Source organism: Columba livia, chromosome 1, assembly GCF_036013475.1.
Source record: "Columba livia isolate bColLiv1 breed racing homer chromosome 1, bColLiv1.pat.W.v2, whole genome shotgun sequence".
Taxonomy (NCBI): domain Eukaryota; kingdom Metazoa; phylum Chordata; class Aves; order Columbiformes; family Columbidae; genus Columba; species Columba livia.
Genome location: NC_088602.1, coordinates 33,162,472 through 33,183,940, shown reverse-complemented (window position 1 = coordinate 33,183,940; position 21,469 = coordinate 33,162,472). Strand labels below are relative to the sequence as shown.

At 41.0% G+C, this 21,469-nt stretch overlaps 1 protein-coding gene across 10 annotated transcripts in view; it reads right to left on the bottom strand.

Annotated features, from left to right (window-relative positions):
- ENOX1 (ecto-NOX disulfide-thiol exchanger 1) overlaps positions 1 to 19,676 on the bottom strand; it is a 362,839-nt gene extending 343,163 nt beyond the window's left edge. For 2 of the 10 annotated variants that reach the window (XR_010470814.1, XM_065054489.1), the window contains exon 1: positions 19,387 to 19,676. The gene's annotated coding sequence lies outside the window, so the exon portion shown is untranslated. Of the gene's footprint in view, positions 1 to 18,398; positions 18,593 to 18,649; positions 18,666 to 18,693; positions 18,945 to 19,117; positions 19,349 to 19,386 lie in introns of those variants that run through there. The other 8 variants (XM_065054384.1, XM_065054431.1, XM_065054396.1 and 5 more) reach the window with 6 other exon arrangements.
- Between the last annotated feature and the right edge of the window lie 1,793 nt (positions 19,677 to 21,469).

Below are 21,469 nucleotides of genomic sequence, written 5' to 3'. Positions count from 1 at the left end.
TTATCACTGAGCCAAGTCAAACTTCTTTTCTTTCCCCTCTCCCAAGGAACACACTGAAAAGCCTTTCTTGTCATGGTAAATAATGGCAAGGCTTTAATTAGCTGGCAATTCTCATCAAGTACTTATAGAGATGGTGGATTTGTAGTGCACCCCGGCGTGTGCATTCCCATTTGGGGTGTAGGGGTGTACCTCCATGAGAGCTACAAGCACAGCACTCTTCAGCATCCTGACTCCACAGGCCACACAAAAATTTACATATATGCTTTAAAATTTGAGTTCTCATTATTAGGAGCAAACGTGTTAGGTGTAGTAATGTTTTGAAAACTGTTTTTATACAGTTAAATGATGAGACTGGAGGGGTTTATATTCATTTTACAGAGATTTTCCAAGTCGTGTTCTATTACTGCCTGATATGCTAAAAAATCCCCAGCTACTTCCTCCAAAAACATGCATTTATAATTTTCGGAAACACATAGGTGATACACGTGAATTGATTTTAAGGTAGAAAGAAAGCTTTCCGAGCCAAAACTACAAATAATTTCTACTACTGTGCAAACGAAAGCAAGACAATGTTTGCATAAATCTTCCTACTATGCTCATCACTCTGCTGCAGTTACGTGCATCCGGTCTTAACATTATTGGGATTTAGAATTAATGACCCACTGAGATTTATAGGGCCAATTACACCTCCCAGTATTACCATTTTGGGGGCCTCTACAGCTTTAAACAGACATTAGAAGGTCAGTAAGAAAACTCTCATTAAGTTAAAGAGATTTTAAATAAGGCACTTTGCCCCCCCCCCAAAAAAAAAAAAAAAAAGAATTCTAAATAGGAGATACTTTAAAAATATTCCACCTTGATCAGTATTTCCGTAAAACTCACTGTACTTTCTTGAGTGAACTGTTTAGTAGCATTTGCTGGTTGCATCCAGTTGAGTCCATTTGGGTTTTTTCCATTTCTTCCAAAACAAAATACTTTATGTGTATTAATGCAAGCGTGACAGATATGACTATTGAATGACATCGAGAGGGATTGCTCAGTGTTTGTGGAACTGTGAGGAATTCACTTGGCAGCATCCCTAGTAAGTGAGAAGTCCCTAAATTGATATTGCCCAGTTGCAGTAACTGAGGCGACTGAAATTATCTTTGCTCGCAGACAGCATTGCACACAGATTGTTCAACGTAGACAATTCCATATGTTCCTGTGTTTCCTTTCCCCCTTTTCGCAGGCATGGCTTTCTTTGAGCAACCCAAAGTGCTGAGAGGGATGCAAGTCATTGAACAGTAACCACATATGCTGCACCACAGAAGAAAGTTTTGAAACGAAGAAAAAGCATAGATGTTCTGAAAGAAACAGTCTGACAGACAAACCGATAAGATCAAAGAAGTTCAGAACTCAAAACTGCCTTCCTCACTTAAGGATTTTTAATGAAGTGGAAAAAATGCCTGAGTAGATAGCTAGATAGTAGGTCGAACTTCTGGCTGGCATGAATTAAGCCATTCAAGTACACACGATTTATAACAGAAACACCACCAAGCACCTTTAACTACAGCACCACTGCCAAATACCACCATAATTAGGCTAGAAATGCTGTGCTTTGAGTCATGAATAGGATGTGCTCAGCTTTATTTTCTATATAGGATCATGCCATCCAAGTGGAGGCAAAAACATTTATTGAGAAACTCACTGAAAGATAACAACTGATTCAAAAGGGGTTCATATAAGTTTAGTTAAGGAGCAACTTCAGAGATTATTTTCAATTACTGAGATAAAATCATGGCTACTCTCAGGAGGAAAAAATGAAAGTCGTTTTGTGGGGTTTTTTTCTATACACTACACTGAGCATATGAAAGCTTTAAGAATAGTGTGATTTCACAAACAATGTCACCCTCCCTCCTACTGATTCCTTAACTCTGTTTTTCCCTCCCTCAAGTCATTTTTCCAATTATTTTCAACATTTTCTTTGATCGATTAATAAAAAGCAGCTTTCTTGCTGCAGATAACAGGTTACAGAATTCCCTTTTACATTGACTAGGTTTACCCTGCTCTCAAAAATACCGACTGATGTTCATTCACCAAATCTGCAGGGCTCTGGCTGAGCATTGACTTTTTCCGCACAGAATTCCTCATTGATTTCAGAGACCACAAGGATGACAGCAGGACATAAGCAATAAGTTGCAGTCCCTCTAAACTTGCATGAGGATCTGCTGTTAATAAACCAGAAGACCTCTGTTAACTAGCATGAAAAAAACCCACAAACAATCAAACCCAAAACCAACAACAACAACAACAAAAATTAAAAAACAAAACAAAATGAATGAATACACAAATAAACCAAACCAAACCAAAAAAACACAGCTTTACCAGGTTGCCTTTAAAGGCTACAGATCTGCGAAAAAAGCCCCATCTTCAGCTCCTCCAAATTTGTTACCAAACAGGTCAGCATCCCTATTTAATAAGTAACACATGGCATCCTTATCTGACACAGAGAGGACACATTTACACTGTTTATTTTAGACATGTAACTTCACTGTGACTTAAAACTTGTACTTGCAGGTTCCTGTACACTCAGCAGAGATATTCAGACACCTGGAGCAGGCAATTCAGAGCCCAAGGGGCTGCACTACACACAGTGTAAGCTCTTAATTCGAGCACTTACGTTACATGCCCAGAGCGAATCTGTGCAGTCCCTCCACACATGTCAGCACAGTACCATGCTCCACGCATGCTGTACGTGCAAACCTGAGTCCCTTTGCTATTTCAGCCTTGCTGCCTCATTTCATTACCTGCATCTCCATGAATAAGAAACAAAGAAATCTACATATGTAATAGGCGTCTGTAGGCAACAGAACACCTTAGGAGTTAAAGGGCAGGACGTACACAGAAATTTTAAAAAAGAAATTAGATTTGTTTTCTTTGGCTCAGAAACCTGGAGACATGTCATGAACATATATTAGTACTCTTAAGACAAGTACTCAAGATATTGATGGAGCTGACAGTGCAATCTCATTGCACTCCCATCAAACAAACATTGGACTCATGCACAGCAGACCTACAGCTCCAGAGCAGTTTAGCCCTTCTATAGTAAAACATGTAATCCATTTTACAAGGTATAATTTATTAGTTTAAGAAAAAATTGATAATAATCTGTATTCCAAATAGTAGAGTCGCTGACAAGACACAGATCTTTTGGAGGTAAAACAGGAAACTATATGACACAACATTTAAGGCCCTACTCGACTGGGAAAAAAGCTCAGCTTTGTAGAGGAAGTACTGCAATCCGTACGCCTTTAAAGAAAAAAAACAAAGGTTTTGTAGTCATCAGCCATCACAAAATTATTGACTGATCACCTGCTGTCTTGCATGCACATCAAGCTGTTTTTCCAGCTAGATTTGTTCACTTCCATTGCTCAAATGAATGCCTCTCTTAAAATAAAAAAAAAATAAAATAATTAGCCCATTGAAAATAACTCCCTAACCTGCCGTCCTTTCAATAGAACTGAAGTGCTCTTAACACACATAGTACACAAGCATCTTGAATTAGCAGGGAACTATTTTTAAATACATGAAGGATAAGATACGAAATTAGTTTCATGGGGAATGAGAACCTTAGAGATTATTTACTTTCCATTTAATTACTTTGACTCACCACTCATTTAGCTTTCCGATAGTACTACCTATTGCACACTCACATTTTTATAGTAAAGACATGTTTTTTTAAAAAATTTAAGATTATGGACCTTAATGATACATAACCACATTTCTCAAATTGACTCATCCACATAAAAGCTAAATAAAGAAACCATATGGTACAAATATTCTTTTGTTTGGAACAACAGCTTCAAAGTAAGGATTGCCACATAAAAGCAAGTACCTTTCTTTGAGCAAACACATGAAAATTCTGAGAACTGTACAAAACTATTACACTGGGCACAAATTGCCTCTTACATGACTCATATAATGTAAGGAGCGAAACAAAATTATTATTTAAAAATTAATTCTGAGAGCGAGGAACTCAGGTGACAGGACAACCTATGAAGTCCTGAGCCTGAGAGAAGCTCAAGCTTCTAAGGCTTCGAACACGAAGAAATTAAGTGTGGTCCTACAGCACTGCTGGGCTACATCCACTACCCGTCTTTACTTCACATGACACAGGCACATTTCTGTCACTCGCACAGGATAAAAAAAAAGTTAGAATAGATGAAATGGTATTCCAGAAAGAGAGCACGTGTGACAAATTTCAAATATGAACTGAAAGAAAAATAGTAATTAAAAATAAGGTCTACAATCTTAACCCTGTATAAATAAATTAATTAGGATCTTTATGACAGAGCCTAATAATCTTAAAAAAAAATAGAGGAAAAGTAAACAGAAAGGATGAAGAGAGCAAAGAAAAAGAAAGTAACAAAGAGGACAATGCATTAAACAGAAAATAGCAAGTCTGTTATGTAAAGGAAAAGAAGGAAATGGAGGGAACAGCAAAAAGACATGAGACAGACAGACACAAAGATGAGGAGTAAGGAGGGTTTATAAAATTAAAGGAACGAAGGCAAGACAAAAAGAGCTAGGAAGATAGACATACAGAAAGGTTGGCTTAAAATTAAAGGGAAAAACAAACAAACAAACAAAACAACTGCAAACACCACAGCTCTACATTCCTACCCAGAAAATTACTCTAGAAACCAGAGGTGGAAGGAAAGTGAAATTCACTTCCTTAGCTAAAGAAGCTTCATTCAATGCTGACAGCTCAGGGTCCAGTCCTGTCTCTGTCAAGCAGTGGGACTTTTTGCCAGAATTTACCTCTTGTGGGATTAAGGCTGAGCTGAAGCAATGCACGAGTGATTTTCTGCAAACCAGAGCTTCAGCTCTGGATCTTTTAGCATGACTTGTCTTAGTTACTAAGTAAGAGAATTAAGAGGTACAAAATCCATCATGGTACAACATGCAGAAGCACATACTACTGCCACCATGTATTTGTAATTAGGAATTCTCTCATTAAGCAGAGTTATCAAACCATGTATTATGTTATACAGTCCTAATAATTTTTATATCAGCTGTCAATGACTAATTTATCAGGAAAAAAAAAAAATACAGGCTGTTAAAGCAATCAGCAAAGGAATCCATATGAAATAAAGTGGATTTTCTGACTGCTTTCCAGAATGAGATGGTAAGAAAGAAGCTCTGGGTTCCACTTTCCGCCAGTGAATATTTCACTGTTCCAACAAAACAACCACTGGAGTGAGAGAAAGAAGGAAGAGAAACCCTGAAAAGAATTTCTCAAATCACTTATTAGAATATAATGAATATTAACAATAGAGAGTACAAATTCTCTTGTGAATTGAGGATTGCTAGGTTTTGGATCCCTTCTTCTAGGCTGCTAAGGTTGCTAGGGAATTTCACAGTTAATAGTGTATTTCCATATGAATGTTTGAAGAAGGGGGAAGGGTTTCGAAAACTGAATCTTAAGCGTTTTCTTTGTGCTTTGGATAGAAAATTCTGATGTTCTTGTAGAGCAGGAGCAAGACACTTTCAAACTCAGCTATACATTATCAAAGATTTTTAGAACAAAATTAGATACAGGAAATGTTTAAAGTAGCATTGTGAGGGAGAACTTGCTTCTCTTACTATGGCCAGCAGGAATGCACCAGACTTGCCATTAAGCACATTCTAAGGGCAACAAGTGGTCTACAAACCATAGCAGCTTTGTTTTGCTTTAACAGATAAAAGCAACAAGTTTATTTTGTTTTAAACAGATTGTATGTCCATTTTTCATAGACTATTTAGAAAGCACAATGCTGTGGGCTTCCCAGTGACAAATACGCTGAGGCATCAGCAAGTGGCAACGCACTTTGTATTCCTTGACATGGATGAAAGAATTCAATTCAACTTTTCTTTTTCCCATCTGGAAATAGAAATGCCTGAGAAAAAATATTTTTAGCCTTACTTCCTGAGAAAAAGGCTTAAATGATGCTGTCTGCGTCTTCATCTGTTTCTCCTCCCTTCTCTTCACTAACTTTGGGTGACATTGGTCAAGAAAAACTGAGGGCAGAGTCCCCTCATTTTCATGAAAATAAGTGGCTGAATAAAGGAGAAGAATAATAAACATCCCATGGTTTGAATGGAAGGTACTCAACCTTGTATCAGAAAATCCACAATTACCACTGAAGGAAAAACTGCAGAAAAAGGGCAAAGTTGGCTCCATGCTCACTCCGCTACATTTATATGGTTATTCTCCCTGTCCTTCAGAATTCAAAATATCCCACCTCAGGCATCTCTTATTTACCGCAAGTATACATGAAATATAGACACACTTTCACTGGCAACTCCTGTGACTGCTCCTCTTCACACCACCATATTATCTTAATAAACTGTCTCTCAGCCCCAGGGTCTTTGTTCTCATGTAAGTGACCTACAGTTGGTCACCCTGGATCTTACACAAAGCATGATGAGCACAGAGGTTATATGAGTTAATTGCATAGTGACTGCAAAAATAGCGTGCTTTCTTCCTTTCAGCAATGTGGTCTTTCTCTATTGAAAACAATTGGAGTTACACTGTAATTCAAGTTAACGATAGAACTGTATATCTGGATAACTCTATCATTAGTTAATGTTACCACCAAATGAGCTTGTCTGTATGGTATTTGACAACGAAATTCAAGTTAAACAACCTCCTCCAGAATGAAGACAATATTGGATTAATTAGATAACTTGCTGCACATTTAGAAAATGAAGATGAATATCCCTTTTATAACCATATTCAAACCCTGCAATATAAGAACCAGATTGTAATCTGTTATTGTAGTATAACTTATAAATATTTCTTACTCAAAATTTAAATCATTGGAGATCAGAATCTGGCCCCATGCATCTTAGTGGCTCATGTAAAAAAGACGCAATCTCCATCGACACATAATGCACAGGAACAAATTTATTTCCTAGGAGACTTCAAAATTCTCTGCCAAGAGAACTTGCATTCTGGTACTCCTTACATATTTTGTTATTTCTATTGGTCTACATGCTGCTTTTGCTACTAGCTATGGAGTGAATAACTGGAGAAAAGCAGAAACCGGAGTCCATTACTCCAGTACTCTTTTCCCCACACACTTCCCCTAACTCAGACAACTTTCTTCCTCTGCCCAAAGACAGCCACTGGAAATACTGTAAGAAGTCCGTAAAGTTTTTACTAGCTAAAACACAAACCACAGACTACTGAATTCATTTTGTAACATGATTATTCCTCCAATGTGGTCCAAAACCAAAAGCATGCAGTTCTAAATAAGATACACAAAAATGTCATAGCTGAATCTCAAGTCTCTAAACAGTCTGGCCTACCATCCTTTTAGTCTATTTTTAGTTGTGCTTTAACAACTTGGGATGTATCTACGTGAGTTTATTGAAGACAGATTAATTTTCTCTCTACCTGTGCTTTATGATGATTCTGCAACAGTCAGTCCTGAACCTGAAGTTGCTTTAGCAAGGGATCATGTGTGAAAAAGTGAATTTATCAAATGTTTCAAGCCTAACAGTGTAACATGTCAAAATGCTCCACATTGGGTTGAGCAGGGAAGAAAATATTTTCAAGGCTGAAACAGCCATGTTCAACAGCCAGTGTCTCCTATAACTTGATGGCTACATTTTCCACTGTTGTGACACGAACCAGGCTAACAGACTGATCATCTGGATTTCAGTTTAAGTTATGAAACCACACTCCTTCTGACTGTCCCATTTCCTTTATCCCACTCACTGTAAGGTTTGGTGAGAATCACAGACAAGTAGAGCTGGAAACAACTAAACAACAGGATCAGTTGTGTTACGTAAAGACAACACAGCTATATTTACTGTGTTCTTGAAGACTTCAACTGGTAAAGGCCCACAATCCATTCTAGGACCCTTCTGCATCCTTGCAACTAGAAAAAAAATCCTAAACTTGTTATTTCTTGCAAAATACTCAGCCTAATACTTTTACTGACTGTGGGCATTGCAGATTTTTTTCCTCATATGTCAGACTTCTTCCTGTTCTTCCTCTTCAATCAAAGCATTAATCTTGTAATTCAGCTCCTACAGATGCTGAGGCCTCCTTCAATATTTTTCTCAAATATTAGGTGTAATTTATTTGCAAGCTAGGGGAAGAAAGTTTCGACTTGAAAGGAAGTGTCATCAGGCTGTAGCTGATCAAAATCTTTCTGAAACTGTTTGTGTTGGTTTTGCTGGGATCGAGTTAATTTTCTTCATACTAGTTAGAATCTTTTCTTTTTAGTAGCTAGCACAATCTTCTGTTTTGGATTCAGTATGAGAACAATATAATAACACATTGAACTTCCCATGCCTTTGCCTGGTACAGTTAATTTTTTCTTCAAAGTAGCTGTGCTGTGTTTTGAAGTTGGTATGAAAATAATGTGAGAATCTACTGATGTTTTGGCTGTTGACAAGGAGATCAAGGATTTTTTCAACTTTCCAGCTGCAGGTGCACGTAGAAGTTGGGAAGGAGCATAACAGGACAGCACCTAGATTGACATCCAGGCTGGTCAATGAGCTATTCCCTACCATTAGCATCATGTTCCATATATAGCTAGAGCTGGATTTCCAGCTCAGTCTTTTCTTCTGGGATCAGCTGTTCAAGACTGGGGTACTCTCTTTTCCAAGACTGACTGGTGCAATTATGTTCAAGTGCAAACTGCTGTCCAGGTCTCCGCTCTTCTGGGATCAGCTGTATGGGACCAGAGTTTGCAATCACTGCTCAGGAACAAGGTGGGTGTCACCAGGTGATGAGCAACTGCATTGTTTATCACTTACTTTGTATACATATTACCATTATTATAATCTCTTCTTTTCCTATCCTATTAAACTGTTCTTATCTCAACCTATGAGCTTCTCCCTTCCCTTTCGATTCTCTCCCCCATCCCAGGTGGTGAGATGAGCGAGTAGCTGCATGGTCCTAGTTGCCAGCTGAGATTAAACCCTGACACCATCACTAGTTGCCTTCCTAAGATTATCGGTTCTCTGAGGAGTATCTTACTATATAATTATTTTTTTTTTTACAAAAGTCACGCTCAATTTCAATAAACTTGCATTATTGAGAACCACAGAGTAGAGGCAAAAATAAAGATCTTCTTTAGAGAATGTCCAAGAGAAACTGAAGGAAGGGAGCACAAAATCTTTTTTCCAGCCAACTCCTAATTACACAGATGGCTCTTACTGACTGAGATGAACTCAGCATCAGGACAAACCTACTTCAGAAGTTCTCATTTCAGTTTGTTTCTGCCACTACTACATTTGGTCCTCAGGCACTTACAGAACACCTCCTTGTCACAGAGCCATTCCATGGCGTCCCTTAGAGACATGACGGAGAGCATTGCAAAGGTCTGCATCCCTCCTTGCACAGATGCTTAGAGCCACTATCTGAACACTTCTCACACCCACTGAACCAACTTGCATTAATAGAAGTGCTGTTTATTTTATAATAGATTTGGGGTTTTAGCTCTGCATTTCCCTTTTCCTTCATCCATTTAACAGTGAATTTAAATATCTGTTAAAGGGCAGTACACACAGGCTTACATCTCACCCTATATTGTTCATTTTTTGTTATTCTGACAGCAATGTTAGTGCAAAAGGAAGTTTCTTACAAAGTTTGAAGTCTTCGTTTTCCTAGTGTTTAAGATAGGAGTGGTTATTGCTCTTTGTTCTCCCTGATAACAAAGACAAACTGATTCCTCTAGAATGAAGTGACATTGAAGAGCCACTAAAACAACTAGAACAGTGACTTCAGTGATCATCACAGCCATATTTCAATGATGACAGGGTTGTCAAAGCATGTCATTTTCAGGATTACCAAATTCAATCTTCTCCTTCCAATTCAATACTCAGCTTCATCTGACAGCTCATCTGACATTGAAGAACCGAAAGAAATGGATTTTCTGCACGATTTCAAGATGACCACTAGACTTTTCTGTCTAGCTACTCGGGTAACATTTATACTTTAGGTACAGAAGAATTGTTTGATTACAGTGGGTTGACTCGCTTGCTTCACACTACTCCATTTGTTCTTGGGCAAGATGACCCTGAAAATTATTGCTTTTATCATTTCTGTTTTATTTGTAGTATATAGTACCGCACAGAATCAACTTTGTTATAATGGAAAAGGTAAACTAAGGTGAGGGACTAGCAAGCTGACCTTACACAAAGCTGCCCTGTCAGATGCGCTGCCTCTTTCCAGATTCAAACAAATGAAGCCTACTTTGACTGCACAGTTCTCCATTCTCTTCCTTCTCATCACTACCCATGGAGAGTGGATTACATTAAGCAGCTGCTCCGTTCTTTTATTGTCAGTGAGCCTTCTCTTTCATTTTCCCCAGAGACTTTATGCAGTTACATAATCTCCCTTAATATTTTCCAAGAAACTTAAAAATAATTCCAATTTTTCAGCCTTTCTCTTTTACTTTAAAAATGTTAAGAGTTTCCTTCCCAGGCTGAAATTACAGACACCTTCTATTTATAAAAAAAAACAAAAAAACAACATAAACTACACATTACGTATGTTCTGTAAAATGATACACAAGTTAAACAAATGCATCATGAAAAATAAAACTGCAAAACCCAACTAATGATACACGCACAGCACCTGGTTTCACATGTTTTTTCTGTAATAGTATTAACCTTACAGAATTGGCAAGAAACTGGATAGCTAAGTAGATTGGCAGCAGTACACCAAGCCCGTCACTTGGAGTGCATCAGCTCAAGTTTAGCCCAGCTCCCTCTAGGGACTGGAAATGCACGTTCTCTCACAGGCTGTCAATGAAATAAAATGGTAATGGCTATCTGGTTCGTACAAAATGGGAGATTACATTGCAGAAAAACAGCCATCAGCATAAACAGTGTTTCTGCTTACTGTTAAGATATTAATAATGTTGAACCAAGCAACTGGCCAAGGGTGCCTTCATTTGCTGAAATCAAGTTAATCTAAGAGATGTTCATTTTAGGGCAGCTAATGGAAAGGCAACAGAAAGATTCTAAATCAAACATACTTTCCAGGACTTTTAAGTCTTTGGCTTTCACACATAACAGCCTGCCACCGACAACTCTGTTTATGCTCTGCATGAAGACGGTGGAAGCCAGATGTGCAGGTGCGGTGGAGGCACGAGGATGCATGAACAGACCACCTATTTGCAGCTAGTAAATCCACACAGAGTGCTTGTTTAGATCCAGGTTCCCATCATCTGTATCAGCCAGCAATGGAACATAAACACACACTTTTTTGATGCATCTATCTCTATTAGCCTGAGTTGTGATCTCCGCAGCTTTCACTGCTAAGCAAGGGTCACACCTCCAAGGAAAACTCTCAATAAACTAAGTGGATCACTTATTTGGTAAATGCAATTCTTTCTTCTGAGTCAATGTTGAAGTAATGCCAACATCCATCATAAGTCATCAGAAGAAATTAGTATGTGGATCTCTGCCACCAAAATACAGGCCACTATCACTGTGGAATGAGAAGGAACCGCTTCGCTTGGTAGAAAATAGCAAGCTCTTATTCTATATGCAGAGGAGCAACTGAATTAGGATATAACACAATTTCACAGAATGTCAGAGCAGCAAAATATTAGGAAGCAATCTGCTACTTTCAGATGAAACAAACTTACTTGTCATCGCTGAAAGTCTTCCTGACTCTCCTCATAAGGGCATGAGTACCAGCACCCGTCCTAAGATCACGCTCTCATTCTCATCATTGCGTTCCACCTCCCTAAGTTCACTCCACGCCTTTATCAGCTACTTCTATTTTATGCCTTCTTTGCTTTTCTGGCAAAATGCTTCTTAGCAGGTATGGGTAAGTCTAAACAGAGTTGTAAAATATACTGTTAAACTCTCACTGTATTGTACCCCAGTGAGAGCTGCTACATCCTGATGAATTTTTACGCTGTATGTAGGGCACAGACCCCCTTAAAATCTACATAAAGCCAGTGTGTCATACCAAAATAGTTGTATGTTATCCACTTTGTCCAGGGAGGGACTGTTCCTCACCGTATGTTGATGAGATCTAGTAGACCAAACCCCACATCCGAAATGCTAACACTATATTTAAAATACCTGTATAAAAAAGAATGGTTCACATCCTCATTTAACTTAACTCTAAAAATATTTAAAAATCTATTAAGAAAAACAAATTGTAATTAAGATTGTTGTTGGCCTAGCTTCTCCCTCCTATCTCACACACAGTATCTTTCAGTCTAAAGGATTCCATCCAACAACTCTGATCTTAAACACATACAGAAAAGCGCTATTAACATACAAAAGTAATGCTAAATATAAACCAATCTACCCAATTTCATTGCCAGCAACTACTGAGCTTGATCCACTCAGTTGTATGGGTTCCTTTTATCTACCTTATCCATCCATCAACAAACCATCTACCCATCAACTAACTGTCCCTCTAACATCAGCAATGCATTGACAACAATTTCAGCCTAAATCTTCATGTTCTGCTGAAAAAAACAACCTTCACCCAGCTTCACTCAACCTCCTCTCTGATCTCTATCACCAACATTATCAACCAGTCCCTAGAGACGAACTCCAGCAAGGGCTGAATCTGGCATACCCATCAGAGTTTTTGGTTTTAAGCAGTCACTTGGGGTGTATTTGGAGCCTACTGGTTTTTAATAGACCCACTTTTTCTATCTTATTATGCATACAGAAAACCTAGATGAAACCTAAACTTCTCTTTTACAATTTCAAAACAACCCTTTCTTGCACCATCAAGTACTTAAACCAAAGGTCAACCTCACCAAGAAGCTCCACCTCAGACCAGCTTTCACCTGTGTGTGGTACTCCTTCAAGATCCCAGTTTTAATCATATCGCACAAGGAAGAGTTATTCTGAATTACTTGTTCTTACCTTGTGGCTACCAAAATAGGCCTTATTTAAATAGTTGGCTGTCAGGTATTCACAAAGCATGGCAAACAGAAATTTACCTCCTCCTCTGCAACTGCCATGGCTGTTGGAAAACGTTCCTGGATGATATCAAGTCTGCACGATGATTTTTTTTTTTTCCTGATTACATTCTTCAAGCAAAACGAATTGCAAGAAACCTATGTAATATCATCATTCCAGGGAAGAGCTCCTCAAGGAAACTGCCACTACACATTGAATCTGCATCTTCCCTGGCTGAGCTGTCTCCCAGCCTGAATAAATGAGGGAGTAACGCACCTTGGGAAAGGTCATCCACATGTCTCAGCCTCTTCCCAAAACCATGTCACTGAGTCATCAGGACTCACACCACACACAGACCAGCCAGATCACAGGGGACAGTTGCTACGAGTTCAGGGCATCATGATGTGGGCACTGGAAGGAAGCAGTAGTACTCACTATCCATCACTGCTACCTGACAGCAGTAAGTACCCTTAGGTGATGAAAGAAAATGCTGCAGAAACTGTCAACAAACAAGAAGCTGTCACCTCTGTGCCCTTTACAACACCCCAGGATGCTCGTTGTTTTCAAAAGGGAAAACAAACAAATAAAAAATAAAAATTAAAAAAAAAAAAAATCTACTGTAGCCAATCCTTGCACATCCACCATCCCAGCATCAGCAAAACCTGAGCCCATCGGATGGCCCTGTCCTGATTTATGCATTTGTAAAAGCATCAAACCCAACTGTCTTCTCACTGGAAGCTGCTTGACCAAAGCACGAACACTCCAGGTTGAGAAAAGCTGACCCAATATCTGACCTAGTTTCTCTTGTAACCTTCAGCTAAAGCTAGAGTGAAACAGAGACATGAAAAAGGGCTGCTACATCTTGTACTCTGTCTCCTGGAAAACACAGAATTGCCTCCTTCATTACATTTGCTAGTGACTTGCCTACTCTTATTTTAGATTTCTGAAGAGGGATGGGGGTCTCTCACTACACCTGGACTAGTATAGGCTCCAACACATTTTTCTGTCATTAAGTTTTTGCCCAGAATTCATCTTAAACTTTTATTTCCTTGATTTCTCGATTTATTCCTAGGTATTCTCCCACATAAAGACACCCCCACACACACCTCCCAGATTCCTTTTATTACAATATATTTCAAATATCTACATATAGTTAACTTATCTTCCCGCATTCAGTGCCAGCCTAGAAATATGTCTATTTTTTAATATTTCCCTTCATCTAGTTCCTCCAGAGCCTCAAGTATTATGTTGCTCTCTCTAAGCTTCATTCAAACTGTAAATATCTTCCTGTTGGTACAATATTCAGAGTTTTCAGATGTGTTCATAGCAGATTCTTCTAAAAAGGGAATCCCACCTCTTTGTTCATGGACACGGTACCTTTTTCTTGTCAGCTTAACCACAAACCGTGCTGTTCTGTAATCAAGTTACACTACAGACTCATGTATTAATTCCTGCTGGGTCTTAATTCTAGATCCCTTCCAGCATTGCTATTACCCATCAGTACGTTCCCAATTTGAGACTCCTATGAACTTGCCTTTCCCTAAATTTGTTCCCTTCACTCTACTATCCTTTCGGAATTCTCCTTAAGTTCTGTTTACTCGAAAGCAAAGATGCTGGTTTCAAAGCTCAAGGCCCCTATTTAACAAAGCATTTAATTAGATGCCTAACATGCTTAAATTCAGTTGATCTCAGCAAGCAGATACGAGCTTAAGCATATGTTTTAAACAAACAAACAAAAAAACAAAAGTTAGGCACGTCAGTGCTTTGCTGAACCAAATTCTCAGTTTCTGTAATCACTTGGATGGTTTATTTTCCATATTTGGCAAAAATTGACAGCTTAATGCTTTGATGTTACAGGATTTAAAAATGAAGCTTCAATAGAGTCTAAAATTGACATCATGCTTTTGTTCCTTTCTTCAAGTTAGAATAGGAGATAAATACCTAAGTAAATATGCAAGAGTAGAGAAACCATTAAGTCTATAGGATTTGAACATGCAGTAAGTAACTCTACATTCTTGTTGCTGCAGTTCCCTCTTGAAAAATGATTTTTAAAAAGCCCTTTGAAAAATTGAAAAAGTACGTGAATCTCAGTAAGATATGCTGCACGTTCCCTGTCAGCTCATTAGCTGCTACCACCATTGTGCAGTTAAACGGAGAGAGCAAGGCTGCCCATTTCTTAATATATGTCTACCAAAATAATTTAAATGCAATGGACTTAACTCACTGTTCCTCAAAATAGGGATTTTTAATGGGGAGAAGGGAGAATAAGGTACTAGTCTTTAGTTTTGGTCATGAGTTGGTTATTTCCATCAGCCACCAACTCACATGCCAACAGATGTAAGCTTTTACATTCATCACCAGCAATGAATGCAGTTGGCATAACAGGAATTTCGTGGACAGTATTTAAAATCACTTCCAAATGTCTTCCATTGTTTACACACAGAATACTTCACGGCCTTTCTCTCCCCTTTGTTTTTTGTTTGTACTTTTTGTTTTCTTTGCCTTCCTTCATTCTGCTGCCTGGTAAACACAGGCAGAGGCTAAGTGGGGACTGCAATTAGGCAGCCATACCAAGCTTAATCTGTGAACTACCTAATTGTAAGATTTGAGGTTTGGGAGGCGTGCCATTTGAGAAAGAAATGGAGAAGAAAAATTGGAAAATAACTGCTTCCCCTCAATCCATAAAGCCTTCCAAAATTCAATTAACATGTTCTAAACTAAACCATCCACACATGCTATGACACTAAAATGCGTGATTTCAAATACAATCAAGAAAGTAGCTGCTCATTGATATTTATGAGAATTATAACATTCTCTGACCACTCCACTTCCACTTCTTTTACAGATGTGGTATCTGTTCTATCACTTTTGTACCTCAATACTCGAACCAGAAAAATACCTATAGGCAATACAAATAAATTGTACATGACTGCATATTGGATCTGTTAAATATCATCATGAACCCCAAAGTCACTCAGAGAATGCCATTCCCATGCCTAGCACAAATACTGTTGTTTAATAATGCATATACGGTTAAGTTCGTCATCTGCCCCCCAGCAAATTTTTATTGTGATTTTATAGTTTCCCAGATGGAAAGAATACCTTCACTTTCACAGATTCACTGGTGGAACCAATAGGAAAACTACCCCTGTTTTTATTTACAGTGTGACCGTTGTAAATACTGCTGGGTAGCAGAAGACTTGCAGGTAAAACTCCATGGGCAACTTTCTGCTACTCTCTCCTACAGAGAAAAGAAAGTTGGCAAAGAGGCAATAGCCTAGAAACTCCTCTGATACATTGTACATACAGCTACTCATGTGTGCGGACTGCAGTTTTCTTTCCCTGCTGCATTTCAGCATCTCCAGCAGCCTCCGAAGCACCAACACCTGCCAAGAGTCTACGACTTGACAGGTAGCGAGCAAAGATCCCAGCTTAAATCCACACCTTGCACTAATGGATTTTTTTCAGATAGATGGCAGTGCACAAAGTGCATCTGAGACTGGTTCAGGATTGAGGTGCCATTTCAATGCCCAGACACTTAAACCAAGGGAATTACTGCATTGTCAAAAGCACTTTTAGAAAGATCCTGCCTTAGGACCTGATCCCTCTGCACTGGGACAGCTCTGGCTCTTTTGAAGGGGTGAACCAGGTGCCAAGAACGTAAACATTGCAAAGCAGCACTAAGCATTTTACTTCACATTCCTGTGAGCAGCAAAGGATTTTTCTTTTGATACATTCCACCAAATGTAGTTTTAAAACACAAACCTAAAGGATGATTAATGAGACGAAGTCCAAAAAGGTACTGCATACTGGATACAGGAGATGATAAATCTGATTTTCAAGGGTCTGTAATAGCACAGATTTAGAAATAGTCCAGCAATTAGCATAGAGTATTTCAAATTACTCCTATTGGCAAAAATTCTAGACTTACTACTTAATTTTGTGCCCACTTCATTCTAACAGACATTGTTAATAAGCTGAGAGAGCATAGTGAAATTTTAACTATTTAACTGCATTTACCCTGGCAAATCCCTTTCTTACAAAAGGAAAATATTAACAAAGCAGCTGACATGAACAGGAGCAAATCTCATAGCGCAATTAGCCACTCTCTACCTACTACTTGGATGTTTCAACATAGAGCTATCATGATGTAGAAGCATCCACCATCGTTTTGTTTTCTGTTCGCAGTAGGGGGTTGCTAGGAAACAAAATACTATTGTCTGATTTCATGATCTATTGCCTGGTTTGCCTGGCAATAGACTCTTCTAAATCTGTTACTAGATTATTTTATATTTTACAAAGAGATTAAGGCTAACATTAAAACGAATGCACACAGAGAGGAAGAGTGAAAAATGCTTCAAAATTCAGGGGAAGGGATGTGTATATTCCAGGTTGAGGAAGAGAAACTATCCTGAGGAAAAATGAACTTAAGCAGTCTGGTGATATTTATATACACACGCACTCGCACATGTATCAGCGTTCCTCAACTGTATCTACAGTTTTGCCGGCTTGTCAAAGACTCTCTTGCTTCTGAGGATACAAAACGTTCTCTTACTACTCAAGAGCTACTGTACGCTGCAAGTTCTGTAAATACCACATGCTGCAGAACGCCTGGTGTGGGTGAGCACACACACCGGAGTCATTTTTGTTCTTGGAATTCAGCTCAGGGTTGTTTAAGTGCGTTAATTTATTTATGTAATCATTTTTTGCACATTCAGATGGACAGAAGAGTCAGAGGCGATTCCTTACTCTCTTTCTTCCCCTCCCCCCTTCGGTTGTAACATAAATATATAAATAAAATGGTAAGTAAATAAATAAATAAAAGCATCAGGAAAATATATCTAAAATTGAAAGCCACAATAACAAATCTCATGTATTTTTACAGTAGCAAATCTTTGTAAAATGAGAGATTAAAAGATTATTACAACCAAATAAATGTGGGTGCCTATCAAGGAATCCCCATAACATGACCGGAGACCTCAACAGCAGAAAACAATCATACTTAAAAGCTGAGAGTCAGATGAAGAGACTTCAGCACAAAGCCCCAGAAGAAAAGATTTTAAATAAAACCTGCAGAGTAATTATTACTCTTTTATGTATATCTGCAATTTCACACCATGTACAACATGCACTATTTCAAAGTCCTTTCAACTTATTTATTAATGTCTACGCATTTTATCGTTCTATTTTACATTTGAGGAAAAAAATGAATGAGGTACATTGCAAAGGACATCAAAGCTTTTGACATATTACAGCAGAACTTCCAGTGATTGATAAATAAATAAATAAATAAATAAAAAGTAATAACACACAACATAGAAGACACACAATTCTCAGGAAGCATCTGAGAGCTTCTTGTCTCTCCTGCCAGAGATGGATTTATTCAGCCTCTAACCTTCCTTTCAGAAACCTGGAGTCCTCGCCCAAAACAAATTTAGAATTAAAGAATAAGAGAGTGAAATGCAGCAGCTTCTCACCCAGACAACAGCAAGCTACTTCTAGAGATCAGATCAAAGCAACAAGAGATGGAGAGATGGACACGACCCACGACCAATCCCGCTCCTCGCCAGGGTAGGATTCGGCTGTTCCCCAGCTGGTAACCCACTACAACAACAGGGTAACAGGGCTAGCGACAAAACGGTGCCCAGCGCTCCCCCTGTTCCCCACCGCTCGCACAACGAGATCCTGTCACCTACAGCTTCGCTGAAACCTGTTTTAAAGCACTCACACAAGGAAGGGAGAGAAAGACGAGGAGAGGGATGGGACAGTCACCTCCTGAGCTCGCCACCAAAAACTGTTCTGCAAACTGCTGGGGCGGCTGCCGGGGTCCTGGCAGCCGCAGCCACTTAATTCTCGCGGGGAGAGCAGGGTTCGCAAGCGGGAGGGACCCCGGCGTCCGACCCCGGCTGCCCAGAGTGCGCTGCCCGCCCGCCTACGCCCGTGCGCCGGGGGAGGCTGCGGGGCTGTGCCCGGCGGGGGCAGCGGCAGGAGACAGAGCCCCGTCCTTCCCGCCGCTGCAGCAGCAACTGCAATTAAAAAAAAAAAAAAAAAAAAAAAAAAAAAAGGAAAAATCTAAATAAATAAATAAATAAATAGCCCGCTAGCGGGAAGGGGAAAATAAAAACCCACCCTAAACAGGCGGACCCCAAACAACAACAAAAAGCTGGCGCCCAGGAGAGCAAACTTTCTGACTCACCGGGGGAGAGCCAGTGCCCGGGGGTGCGGCGGGCAGCGGCGGGGGCGGCGCACAGCCCCGCGGCGCCGAGCGACCGGAGCCGGAGCTGGAGCCGGGGCCGGAGCCGGAGCCGGGCGAGGCGGCCGCTGCCGGCGGGGCTGCGGCGGGGCCGGGGCAGCGCCTGCTCCCGCCGCCCTCTCCTCCCTGCCCGCCCGCCCCGTCTCCCTGCAGCGCTTCCTGCGCCGGGAGCCACCCGGGCAGGGCTACCACCGCGGGACCGCCGTACCTACCGGCTGCCAGTGCGGGGCCGCGGAGCAGCGGGAGCCGCCGCCGCCACCGCCGCCCCCCTTCGGCGGCTGCCGGGTCCGGCGGCGCTGCAGCAGGCGGAGGACGCCCCGCGGCGGCGGGGAGCGCGGGGCCGGCGCTCGGGGGTCCGGAGAGGCGGCGGCCGCCGATACACAGGCAGCGCGGTGCCGCTGTCTGTGTGCGTGTGCGTGTGTCTGTGTGTGTGAGTGTGTGTGTGTGTGCCGGGGAGGGATGCTGCAAGGGACCGAGGGAAAATTCTCCCCTCCTAGCAAAGCCGCCGACAAATGGCGAGGCAGGTGTGCAGGGGAGGCAAGGCTCCCAGAGGACGAGGAGGAGGAGGGAAGGGGGAGAGGGGCGGTGAGGAGGGGGGGAGCGCACGGCCCAGCGGCGGGAGCAGCCACGGGGAGTCACGGCGTCCCGGCGACAGCGGCCCCGCCGAGGAGGCTGCAGCCAGGCCGGGTTCCCCCGTCCCGCCCGGGTGCCGCCCCTGGAGCGGCCGCCGGCGAGCGCGGACGCCCCACAAGCCGGGAATGCTCCTGGAAACCCCGGCAGAGCATCCTGCAGCAAAGTTTTCCCCGAGGCCTCTCGTCAAACATGACTGGGTGCTGTTCACAGCACTCTGGACAGGTTTGGGAGCTACAACCTATCCGATGGGATTGGTGCTTTCTCTGGAAATCCTCCTGTGGAAAGTGGTTGCATGTCTTGTCTGCAGAGGTTCACACTACCTGGTTAGCCATGGCTTAAAACCAGCATCCATCAGGGGAAACCCTTGCTACAGCATCTGATTTTTTTTGCTTATTCATCTCCCAGACAGAAGTCAAACATCAAGTGTGGCGAGATTACCTGCCCTCACCTGACCTCTGCGAAGCCGTGGGGCAGGTGGCCAAGGACAGCTGTCCCCGGACAAAGCGCTGGGCCCAGAGAGGCTGGCGGCAACAAGTGCTTCCCCAAAGCCAAGAACTGCTCCTGAAGACACCACTGAACCTCTCATCTTGATCAGAGACCTAACAAAGCCTTTTGTGGCTCCATCTCAGCTCCTGAAAAAGGCGTTTGCTAATCTGAACTCTTCCTGCTATTTGAATAGGAAAATCCTGTTCTTGTCCTGGCCTGAATTACCATGCAGGGATGCTGTAAGCAGTCCCTTTCTCCTGTAGAGACAGTTGTGATTTAGTGCCAGAGAAAGCCTTTGTATGCCCATTTATAATATATTTCAGCACACTTCTAGGTGACTATTAGTTGGTAAGTGAAAAGTGGCTGTGTCTGAAAGGCAGAAACTAACATCAGATATTAAATATTGCACACAGCAGCTATGATTTCTAGTGGTAGGAAGAAAATCTGATAGAAAAAATCACCTGCCTCTCTTTTTCCACAGTACTTCTTTCACCAAAGTGGTACAGAGTCACATCCACAGGTATTTGGTTAATTATATATGCTCACCAGCCCATCGGTTTGGGTTTACCAGCAAGCACACTTATGCAACAGAAGCAATTTCCACACCACTGGGCTCATCTGATTTAAACAACACTGGCTAGTGTTGCCTCCATGTGTGGCTTTTTTCCCTTGGCTGGCAGGGTTAGTGTCACAGCTTCAGTCTGAGAAGTGACAGCAAATAATACTGACACAAATTATACCAAGCAACACAAGGACACACGTGGAGGATGAAATGTGGAAATTAATGCACGAGTTTAGGTAAGTGTTAACTATCTCTTCCGAGGAGTAGGAACCACTCTTGGCACAGCTGTGCAGATGTGGATTGCTTATTACTTGACTGGTTCTTGCATTGCTCTTTAGTGGCAATGCCAATAGCTGAATAAAGGAGAAATTGCTGGAGGCATCTCTGTCAGTTGTAGTTGTGATGAAAGTAAGACATGATTATAACTTGGGCATCTTCTTTTATCTTATTTACAGTAAAACACATCTTTTCAGTTATTTAAAGCACAGGCCCTAAGCCTGTTCATGCTTAAGCAAGCACCTTTTGAAAAGCATACAGAAAGCTGATGGAGAAGTTTGGGTACAATGCATACGTCACCTGTAGTGTGAATTAGCTTGCAAAATCAAGGATTATTT